General features: G+C 44.4%; 1 protein-coding gene across 5 annotated transcripts in view; it reads right to left on the reverse strand.

Annotated features, from left to right (window-relative positions):
• The window catches only part of itsn2a (intersectin 2a), a 109,131-nt gene extending 100,548 nt beyond the window's left edge, over nucleotides 1-8,583 (reverse strand). For all 5 annotated transcript variants that reach the window (XM_060913808.1, XM_060913805.1, XM_060913807.1 and 2 more), the window contains exon 1: nucleotides 8,434-8,583. The gene's annotated coding sequence lies outside the window, so the exon portion shown is untranslated. The remainder of the gene's footprint in view (nucleotides 1-8,433) is intronic.
• Nucleotides 8,584-9,889: the final 1,306 nt, after the last annotated feature.

Below are 9,889 nucleotides of genomic sequence, written 5' to 3' on the forward strand. Positions count from 1 at the left end.
TTCTTCCATGTTGGGACTCTTTGGGAAAAAGAAAGTCTATTCCAACATGTAGCTAATGCTAGGTCACAAATCTGCACCGTCACTCCAGTTGTTTTGAGGAATTTTGTATGGATCATAACCACTAATAAATTATAATTTCTGTGTATATCTGTCCTTCGCTTCTTTCTGACTAAGATTATCTGAGTAATCCGGTAGTCGAGCTTTTTTATTTAGCTGTAGTTTTCTTCGGACAACAGCAACAGACGTCGGATATCTTCGCTTGGCTTCAGTATGTGAACAGTATGTAAACAAAGTTCACTTGTCCCCCAGGTATAGGGTAGCGACGGTTGCTAATGTAAATGCGCAAGGGGTCTATAGTGTTCGAGTTCCATGTGGTTCGCGATCACACTGTGCACAAGCCAAACTGAACCACACTCGAGTGCACCTCTTCCAAGCAGTCCAAGTGAATCGGAGCTGAGCGTAATCACACTATTCAAACAAAACAGACTTTGGGGTTCAAATGTGCTCAGGTGTGGTACGGCTCACCGAGTGTAAGTACACCTTTAGAATAAAATGGAAATATAAATTAAGATGTTGTATAAATAGGACCAACCTTGTGGTACGGCTTAACAATCCTAAATCAAAATGCGTGCTCTGTACTTGCTTGGGCTCCTGAGAGAACATGTCTTCCGACTTCATCTGGATAGAGCCTACAGGGGCACACTCCATCCAATTTCATCTCAACTGTGAAGCCATCATGGGGGCAGCCATGGCCTGAAGGTTAGAGAAGCAGCCTTGGGCCAAAGGGGTTGCTGGTTTGATTCCTGGGACTGGCAGGAAAAATGTGAGGGGAGTTGAGTGAATGAACAGCACTTTCTCCTCCAACTGTATTATGGTTGAAGTGCCCTTGAACAAGGCATCGAACCCCCAACTGCTCCCTGGGCGCTGTAGTATAGCTGCCCAGTGCTCCGGGTATGGGTGTGTGCTCATTGCTCACTTGTATGTTCACTGCTTCAGAGGAGGAATTTCACTGTGCTTGACAAATAAAGGCTTCTTCATCATCATCATCATCATCCACCTGTAGACTCCTGGATGAACATCTTTCCAGCCACAGTAATCACCCATATTCCGTCTTGCACCTCATCAAAATGTGTTTTATTAACGATTCTCTGCACCTCAAATGTTTTTATACACAGGCCCAGCCCACGTGTCTTTGGGTATATCTTTTTTTTTTTGTATGTGTTTATGTCATACATAGAAACTAACGCCTTTCTTTGAGATGATTCGTAATATAGCCAAGCTCTCTCTTGGCATTTATTTTCAAACTCAATCTGGTTTAGGGTTTGAATGGATTTCAGTGACATTCACTCGCTTTAATTTTTGGAGAAGTCAAGGCTGTAGGAAATCTTCCAGATCTCTCTAGCTAGCTAATCACTGAGGCTACCGCGAACTGGCCTAGTGGTTAGTTCTACTCGCGGTCAAGTCATATCAAAGACCATCATAAAAATGGTACCTACTGCCATCTGGCAAGGCATGCTGCAACACAGATGCGAGTAGGGAGTCAAACTCTTGCGGTTACCAGAGGACAATGTAAGGAACCCCACTGTGAACCTAGCTGTATAGGCGAGAGGCTGAGGGCTATAGAGGGATCCCGCATGACATCACCGCACCGCGAGATTTCGGTAGTCGCCATATTGGAAGACCAAGTACACATCTATGCAAGTACATACATACATAAAACAAACTACACCTGAAATGTAGCCAGGGCCAGTTCTGCCCTAATCTGGACCCGGGTGCAACATCGCGCAACCCCCCCCCCCAAAAAAACAAACAAAACACCAGTCTAAATCAGGACAACCAGTGTTCAAACTACGGGGGTACTCGGGGGATCCGAGATCCCCTGAAACAGACATGAGATCCCTTGAAAACATGATTTGGGAAATGTTGGGGGGTCTCTAAAATATTGGCAAAATGATGTTTATTGACATAGCAATCGTGTGTAACGGGAAGCATTTGCATATCCGAAGTGTTGTGTTTACATCAAAGATAAAATAAACCGATATGACAACGACTGCTGCTGCCAGGTTGGTTGTTGAGTAGCCTGACTGTTTTTTGTTTTCTTGCGTGTGGTATCATTGTTGACGCGAGGTTGTTTTTTGAACATGCCAATGCGGACACGATTTCCCCTGATGAGTTATGACTTCAGACGCGATGCGTGTGTGGAGGTGTGGAGTCCGCATGATATGTGCGTAAGAGAGGCTTCTCATGTGTTTGGAGATCCGCGCTCCGAGACAAGCGCAAGCACCCCCTCCCCCCCAAGGGAAAAAAAGGGACCCCCCGAAAATATCGGCATAGTTCGAACACTGAGGACAACCATCACATAACTATAACTATAAACATTTTATATCAACTATTTTAACTAAATGGGCTATAATAAATAAGCCTGCAGGCAGCCACGGCAGGCTGCCTCAGAAAAGTAACCATTCAATGACACAACTGAAAGCCTGCAGCCACGGCGGGCTGCCTCAGAAAAGTAACCATTTGTCCTACCTTAAAACTCGTTTTGCATTTTCTGCCTCCTTTTTTGTATTTTCGACCCTGCGTTTATTTTCTTTCCTTTTCTGAAAACCCGATTTGTGTCCAGATATTTTGTTCTGCTACCAACGAACTAACTTGTCTCGTCTCTCGAGTCCGCGATGAAGGGCAACAATTGATACATTTTTACAAACAGCCAATAAACAGCCAATAGGGAGGTTGCAACGTTCAGGCTCTCCTTTGCTCACAGACACTCAGTAATGCACTTATTCTCTGTCTCCTGGCAGAAAGCTCCTTAGTTTGCTCCCCTTGTGTCTCAAACACAGCTGGTATTCTGAAGAACGACTTCTTTTCACCTTTCCCATCAGCTTTGTTAGAACACCCTAACACAGCACAAAAGTTTACCATTGTAGGTTTTTGATGAACCAAGTGCCTCGTGGGTTTAAATTCTGCGCGCTGCCGTTATTTCCCCTTGATCACGAGTTTGTTGGTCTTCCAATATGGCGCAGGGTCTGTTTACTTCCGGTTTCCGGTGGCGTCAGTGGGAAGGGTCTATAGTAGTGGAGATCAGCGCCGCCCAATGTGCCTTAAGGGCCTGGTTAGTACTGGGACGGGAGATTGCCTGGGAAGACCAGGCCCTGGCCCGGAAAGGACTTTAACTTTGACAAAGCTGTAGGAAATTTTCCAGATCTCTCACTCAGAGATTGATATGAATTTCTGGAAGGTTGTAAATTTCCCTAATGTTCAAGTAGTGAAAACTGTGGAAGCACTCTTGCTTGGCAACCGAAATGTGAAACTTTAAGCTAGTGAATCACTGAGACTAACAATGTATCTAGCCAGCATCTAGCTGCTGAGTTAGTGTCAGTGTACTTACAATTAACATCCAACTCAAAACACACTCCTGTAGGTTCTGCCATATTGAGAAACATCGACGTAGAAAGATGTCAATATCACAACAGTGGAATCTCACAAACAACATGAACAGAAGGTCATTTAAATGTCGCCGTTCTGAAAAATGTAGATTTCACACCACCCTGAATAAACTCTGAGGGACTATTCACAAACAACAGCGTCTCTGCTATAGAAACCAGGTCGACTTGTCTACATCAGCGTTATACAGAGCTCACTGGCCTGTTTTAAATTACACAGGTATGCAAAGGCATCTGGATGTCAATCTGATTGAAGAACAGAGCACAAGTGGGAGCGTTCCTAATGCACAGTCTCACGTTTCTGTAAAAAAAAAAAAATAAGGGCTGTGAGAGGATACGGTTGCAGGACCTGGTGCTTTCACCTGCAGAACCTGTTTGATGATGTGATTACAAACAAAACCATGTAGGTCACTCTGTGGTGTTCAGGTAAAGTGGACACCTAACTCCGCGAGCACTACAATGTTTAAATTATGTCTCTGAGATGTTAGTGAGATGTTGATACGTCTTTTTGATGACTATCATTCGTTCATTCGTTCATTAATTTTCCAGGCTTCTCTATCCCCAACCACAGGTTCCAGCTCCCCGAGGAGGCTCTGCAGATGATCTCAAGACCATTGGTCCTGGATCCGGACCAACCAACCAACCAATGAACAAATCAAGGAGCATCCAAACCACCTTATCTATCAATTAAATGGATCTACTCCGACGTTCTCCCAGATGTCAACCTCCTCACTCTTTTGTGAAGGATAAAGGCCAATTTATGCTGACAACCCAGTCCTCGCAGACGGTGTCGCAGACAGTGTCTGCGTAGCCCCCCCACCCACTGTAAAAAAGAATAGTTGAGAATACTTGAAATTTCAAGGCAACAGTCTGCATTAATAATTTTATGTTTTGCCAACGATGTGCCCATGATAATCCAAACTATGATAACACTGTTATCTTTATTAAGAATTCTTAATTAAGTCAATTTTCAATTCCTCATTCTGCCAACATAGATTTCTCTTTTTGCTGAACAGTGGCATTCACAGTAGTACAAAAAGGCAATTGAGGTTATCACAATTTTTGGGGGGGCTTTTTTCACCTTTATTTGGATAGGACAGTGTAGAGACAGGAAATAGATCGATCAGGAAATGACCTCAGGTCGGAATCAAACCCAGGCCCCCGGATTTATGGTATGGCGCCTTAGCCACCTGAGCCACGACAACATGAACTTCAACTGGAGAGAGAACCACATTGCCCAGCCCTTGCATTTGGGAGAGGAAACCACGTGTCTTGGTCATTCAGAGCATGTGCTGAATAAACACCTGTGACAATTATGTATTTTCAATTCAGATTATTCACTATTGTATATTTACACATCATTGAGGTGCACCCTATCAGTTTGATGTGGATTTTTCTTGATGTGGATAATTCTAAAAAATAGAACTATGCTTTGTTCAAGTAATTCCATATTCACAATTGAATGGACAAGAAAATATGAATAATTATTAACGAACAGAAAAATCCACATCAAACTGTACCCGCTGTACACGCGCTTCCGCTTCCCTACTTTCCCGGTTTTTGTTTTCACAACCGGCATTTTTAAAAACACGAGCGAAGATGGAGCAGCATGAAGAGCGGTTGATTGAGGAAGTGAGGAAGTACGTACATCTATACGACTCCAGTTCTAGTCATTATAAAAAAAAAAAGTTCTAGTCATTAACAGTGGATAAACACTCCACTAACCACACCCACCAACTACTCCTAGCGACTTTGCGCCCCCTTGCGTTGTGCCGGTGAATAACATCGCGCACGCCTATTCCCCCGCTCAACAATAAATTACAACTGTCTGCGAAAAGCTATCTGCGAAAGCCTTGTCACACGAGCATGCAGAGGCCTTAAGTCTACCAAGGCTGTGGAGGAACTGGTTTTCCGTAACCTTATTGCTTTGTTCTCTGTGCACATGTGAAGGATAGGGATGTAGAGCGGTAAACACAGAGCTTCATCCTCAGATAGAGCTTCTGCTTCACCACCACAAACATCTAATCCATTTGTCAATCTCAGCTGATGTATTTCAGACCAGTCTGGCCCAGGAATGAATGTTCATTCAATGGACATCATCTGGTCAGTAGGTGCTCATGCTCATTCGTCACTGATTATTAAATCTTCTTGTGATGGTTTTACGTTTGGCGCCAACCCAAATGCATTTTGAGAAAACTGATACCCTCTGAGTGATTTATAACAGTAGGCTCATGACAACCTGCTCTTGATCTTCATCAGGTAGCTCTTAAAGCTTCGGACTAAAAGTGTGCTCGTCAAAAAGTACGGTCCACATAATACCCTCCTCATGGACATAGCTTTTACGGTAAGTGCTCTGGTTAGCTACGTCAAATCAGCTCCTGGGTTCATTCCAGACTTTAGATGATCGCATTGCACTCCCAGAAATAAAAGGTACCGTTTCTCATCACTGCTGTGGTATCTTTATCGTGCATCTTACCTGGGAAGGTGGTCCTTACGCTCCTATTATGATGGACCTTAAATTATTATGAAAGTGAGTCAGAAGAAAACCTTATGGGTTTTTTTTTTCCCATTCCAGAAGTGTATCATTTTTCTATATAACTCCATTTCCTTCAGCTCAAGTGCTCTGAGTGTCCAGATTCCCGTAGAAAGCCACACACTTCCAGCTCTTCGTCTGATGAAGATCTAGAGCAGGCTGTCACATGCCTCCTGGCTTGGTTTGGTTTGGTTTGGTGTCTTTATTTCTCAGAGAGATGTTTATCATGAGGGGCGGCACGGTGGTGTAGTGGTTAGCGCTGTCGCCTCACAGCAAGAAGGTCCGGGTTCGAGCCCCGTGGCCGGCGAGGGCCTTTCTGTGCGGAGTTTGCATGTTCTCCCCGTGTCCACGTGGGTTTCCTCCGGGTGCTCCGGTTTCCCCCACAGTCCAAAGACATGCAGGTTAGGTTAACTGGTGACTCTAAATTGACCGTAGGTGTGAATGTGAGTGTAAATGGTTGTCTGTGTCTATGTGTCAGCCCTGTGATGACCTGGCGACTTGTCCAGGGTGTACCCCACGGGCGCAGATAGAGGGGGGGACGGGGGGGATTCGTCCCACCCAGATTTAAATTCACCTCGTTCGGTCCCCCCCACTTATAGGGAGGAAAAAACATCTATGCTGTCTTTCTTTGCATAAACCTCACGAAAAAATCAAAAGACTAATTACCATTCGGTTTATTGAGGTGCACAGCAGTGTATACATCGTTGCAACTGCGCAGACTGCACAGGTTGCGAGCTCGAGCTTGGTTGCTATGGTTACCCATAACAAGTTTGACAGGCATATCGGGGACAGCGCCTCCTAGTTCAGGACCCCAACATGGCATGATGAAGGGTGCCAAAAGGCAGAAAACGACTGCATCGTTTTAAAAAAAAAAAACGACTGTAAGTAAACTGTGCCTTACTTTATCATATCATCTTGCAATTTTTTGATAGTCTGTTCAAAGTAATGTCGTAGTGAAAGTAAAATCGTACGGAGTAGAGATGCCTTTCTGGTAGCCTCCTTCTTTCGGTGGTAGCCTCAGTGCTCAGAAGGCAGTTTTAATGTTTAATCTGGCGTTCCCTGCCATAATTTCAGCGAGCATATTGTTTCATAAGGAAACTTTGCGAAGAGTTGTTGACTGACTGCCGCTCACGCAACACACAGGCATAGTTAGAAAGTCAGGATGCACTGGTTTACACTTTACACACACACACATAGCCCAGCCTCTCGCTATGATTAACAGTTGGAACTTAGCGGTTTTAAAACTAGTTTTGCAGTTTTGCAATTTCTGTGCGTGATGATAATGTGTAAACTTTGGATTTCCATAGGCTATGTTAAAATGTTATCATTGTCCGGGCCTGCAGGTAGTTCCTGGTGATGGCAGTGAGGGAGGTGAAATAACATGTATACACACTACCGTTCAAAAGTTTGGGGTCACCCAGCCAATTTTGTGTTTTCCATGAAAAGTCACACTTTTATTTCCCACCATAAGTTGTAAAATGAATAGAAAATATAGTCGAGACATTTTTCTGGCCATTTTGAGCATTTAATCGACCCCACAAATGTGATGCTCCAGAAACTCAATCTGCTCAAAGGAAGGTCAGTTTTATAGCTTCTCTAAAGAGCTCAACTGTTTTCAGCTGTGCTAACATGATTGTACAAGGGTTTTCTAATCATCCATTAGCCTTCTGAGGCAATGAGCAAACACATTGTACCATTAGAACACTGGAGTGAGAGTTGCTGGAAATGGGCCTCTATACACCTATGGAGATATTGCACCAAAAACCACACATTTGCAGCTAGAATAGTCATTTACCACATTAGCAATGTATAGAGTGGATTTCTGATTAGTTTAAAGTGATCTTCATTGAAAAGAACAGTGCTTTTCTTTCAAAAATAAGGACATTTCAAAGTGACCCCAAACTTTTCAACGGTAGTATATATATATATATATATATATATATATATATATATATATATATATATATATATATATACACAAAATGGAATCATTTGCTGACAGCTCAGTCCCCCCCAGTTCAAAAATCCTATCTGCGCCCCTGGTGTACCCCGCCTTTCGCCCGTAGTCAGCTGGGATAGGCTCCAGCTCGCCTGCGACCCTGTAGAACAGGATAAAGCGGCTAGAGAGAATGAGATGAGATGAGATGTTTATCATGAGATGGATCTAGAAAACCTGACTGTGGTTACTGAAGAAGCATTCCTCTCTCCTCTAAACCCGTGCGGCTGATTATTCCTACACATTCCTTATTGTCATTAATAACCCGAGCTCCAACACACACCTGACCCGGACCGGATCCGCTCGTGCTTTAATCAGAACTCCGCAGGAAGGCGGATCTGGATTACATCACTCTTCACTCATCCCATTACAATAAAGCGCGCTTACCGTTTTCTTACGCACAGCTTCATGGGCATTGATTGCGCGCGCGCGCACCATCTTAACGGTCCGGTTTGCCTTACCGTGCCCAGCGCGAGGACTCCGGACTCTGGAGGATCGGCTCCGTTCCCGACCTGACTCTCTCTCTCTCTCTCTCTCTCGGTATCCAGATTGCTCTTATCAAACGCAGACCGACCGACAGAGCGCTCGAGCTGTCCCTGAGACGGGTAACGTCACGGAAACGGCGCGCCGGGGCGGGGATTTTCGAGAGCGCGCACACGCCGACCCACATTACCGGACAGATGTGTGCGCGCACGAGTGCCACTTAATTTTTTTTTTTTTAAATGCATGACTCCAAAATGGTTTTTTCCTCTCTCATTAAATCGGATGTCTGATAAATCGTCAAAGGAAAATGAGATTAAATATCAATCTTTATAAGCAACATGAGACCTTAATTCTGGACGCTACTTCCTACATTACCCACAATGCCAGTCTACCTGCTGAGAGTGGCGCAGTGCTTTTGTCAGCTCGACCGAGGGAGAGTGATGCAGCAGCACTTTAGTATGTCCAGCTGTCTCACCTCCAGGTCTGGACGATCTGCCCAAACAGATCTAAAGCTGCAGCGTTTATTCTAATGCTCTCACCATCACGCTCATCTCGTCATCATCATCACCATGCTCATCTCACCATCACATTCATCTCACCATCATCATCACTCTCATCATCATCACCATGCTCATCTCGCCATCATAACGCCCATCTCATCATCATCACCATGCTCATCTCACCATCACATTCATCTCACCATCATCATCATCACTCTCATCATCATCACCATGCTCATCTCGCCATCATAACGCCCATCTCATCATCATCACCATGCTCATCTCACCATCACATTCATCTCACCATCATCATCATCACTCTCATCATCATCACCATGCTCATCTCGCCATCATAACGCCCATCTCATTATCATCACCATGCTCATCTCACCATCACATTCATCTCACCATCATCATCATCACTCTCATCATCATCACCATGCTCATCTCGCCATCATAACGCCCATCTCATCATCATCACCATGCTCATCTCACCATCACGTTCATCTCACCATCATCATCACTCTCATCATCACCATGCTCATCTCGCCATCATAACGCCCATCTCATCATCATCACCATGCTCATCTCACCATCACATTCATCTCACCATCATCATCATCACTCTCATCATCATCACCATGCTCATCTCGCCATCATAACGCCCATCTCATTATCATCACCATGCTCATCTCACCATCACATTCATCTCATCATCATCACTCTCATCATCATCACCATGCTCATCTCGCCATCATAACGCCCATCTCATCATCATCACCATGCTCATCTCACCATCACGTTCATCTCACCATCATCATCATCACTCTCATCATCATCACCATGCTCATCTCGCCATCATAACGCCCATCTCATTATCATCACCATGCTCATCTCACCATCACATTCATCTCACCATCATCATCATCACTCT

The sequence above is a fragment of the Neoarius graeffei genome, chromosome 2 (assembly GCF_027579695.1).
Source record: "Neoarius graeffei isolate fNeoGra1 chromosome 2, fNeoGra1.pri, whole genome shotgun sequence".
Lineage (NCBI taxonomy): Eukaryota > Metazoa > Chordata > Actinopteri > Siluriformes > Ariidae > Neoarius > Neoarius graeffei.